Source organism: Nematolebias whitei, chromosome 15, assembly GCF_014905685.2.
Source record: "Nematolebias whitei isolate Nwh7 chromosome 15, NemWhi1, whole genome shotgun sequence".
Lineage (NCBI taxonomy): Eukaryota > Metazoa > Chordata > Actinopteri > Cyprinodontiformes > Rivulidae > Nematolebias > Nematolebias whitei.
This window is the reverse complement of record NC_056512.1, coordinates 6,692,118-6,694,510: the sequence shown is the minus strand read 5'-3', so window position 1 is coordinate 6,694,510 and position 2,393 is coordinate 6,692,118.

Below are 2,393 nucleotides of genomic sequence, written 5' to 3'. Positions count from 1 at the left end.
TTTACTGTCCTGTCTGGAGCAGGTCTCTTGTAAACGAGTCCTTGTGGCTCCATGAAGCCAACCTGTATAAATAAAAGGTTGAATAAATTATTATATATATATTTATATTCATTCAACCTTTATTGATACAGGTTAGTCCCAGTGAGCCACAAGGACTCATTTACAAGAGAGACCTGGATTTTAGCAAAGAGTGATGACAACAGTGGATAACAAACTGTTTTTCAATTGTAAAACAAACAAACAATTTAAAAAACTTAGATTTGTATGAATCATTTGTGAATGTCTGTTGTTGTTATCAATGTCTTATTATCTTGTGCTCTGGTCCAGTGTCTTCATGGACGATGTGTGTGAGGGTGGACATGTTTGGAGGTTGCTGTGTTGAAGCTCCATGAATCAGCCTCTCTGCAGCTCTCAGCACCTTCACTGAGCCTTGAGGGAATCACTGAGCTGCTCTTGTTCTTCACAGTTAGAAGGTGGGAGCTCTCGTCAAATGATGATCTCCAGCATCATCTTGTTCATGCCAGGCTTTTCTTCCACTGACCACAGACACCTGGAAACATCAGGGGGACCAGTAGCTGTTTAACACATCTGGAAGGAAACCAGTGAGATTTTAATATGACCATTATGATATAATGTTATGGGGGGGAGTGGTGGAGCAGAGGCTAGAAGATGGGCCTGTGATCGGAAAGTCACAGGTTCAACTCCCGGTACGGTCAACATCAAAATGAGGTGGAAAAGGTGAAACCCCCACACCTGCCTCCACCCTCATTGGCCCCACCCTGGTCCCCTGAGCAAGGCCCTTAATTCCCACCATCTGCTCCTAAACAGGTCTCTCTAGAAAATGAGTTCTCGTGACTCAATGAGACTACCTGGATAAATAAAGGCTAAATGAAAAATAAAAGTTTAAAATAGAAATACTCACATCATGAGGTCAAGGTTGTGTGTGAGACGTGCACGTTCCTGAGGTTGTGTGTGTGACGTGCACGTTCCTGAGAGTGTGTGTGTGACGTGCACGTTCCTGAGAGGCCACAGACAGAGCAGCTCCAGTTTTTGTTGAGTTCCTGTAGTCCTGCAGTTTTCAAGCTGAAATGAAAAAGCATCATGAATATGAACTTTACAGTCTCTAGTTACCTGTTCATAGAAACACATGGAGGTGTCTCACCTTGTGACTCACAATAAAATATGTAACTTTATGAACTCTAATGAACTTATAATGATGCTCCTACTCTCTGAAGGTGAACCGATGGTACCACACCATCTCTCAGTCAGACAGTCTGATCAGTTTTATCAAAATCCTCCAGTTTAAAATCCGCACTGCTCAGATGAATCCTCCTCAAAGATACTTCCTCCTCTTCCTCACATCTTGTTCTTTGGGAAACCTTCAAAATGAAAACAGGAGATTTGTGTCTACACAAAAACATTGTACAGAGGAGGTCAATCTTATTTTCTATTTCCTATATTCTCCCTAGTTTTATTTTTTTATTTCCTAGAACTTAAACAAAACTCCAGTTTTGATGCACATCTGTTGATAATGAACAAAAACTACTGAAATAGTGAGTATGCTTGTTAGAAAAATATTCCTGTCATCAGATCTCAGTCAGCTTCATTGCAGCTGAACACCGTGTTACACTGAACATCACATCAGCTGGTGGACATAAATACAGTACAGTAATATTATATTCACAAAATACTAACAATAATATCTTCATCTTACTGAGAAAAGTTATCCCCCGAGACCTGACGTCAACAGTCCGTCGATTAGAACAGAAATAAGCTGCGAAGTGCTGAGACCTCTTCTGCTTTAACAAATAAGGACGACCGTTTCAAGATGGCGGCCGAAAATCCTGCGCCGCAGCAGCCAATGAGGGATCTACTGTTTATATCTATGGTTAAAAATACGAGCGTTGTGTTGGACTGACCTGACATTGCAGACAATAAGGCTAAAATGCCTTGTGATTTTTCTGCCAAAATGCTACGTAAATCTGTGATGTTTTGAATAGTCAAATAATTAGTCTACATATCTTGATTGTCATTCTGACTGGTCAAAATGTTAATTCAAGATATCTTATATAGAAAAGCTGTCTACATGAAAAAACATTCAAGATATCCTGAATTCATTTTGAGATATCTTAAAAGGAATTTTGACGTCATAAGTACAGTTCGAGACATTTCTAAGTTAGTTTTGCCTAGTCGTTATTTGCTATCAAGATATCTGCAATTTTATTTGCACTAGTCAAACCTTTATTTGTGTTATCTAAAAATACATTAAAAATAATAAAAATACACAGACCCCTATGATGAGCAAAACGAATGGAATATATATGTATGTATATATATATATATATATATATATATATATATATATATATATATACATATGTGTGTGTGTGTAT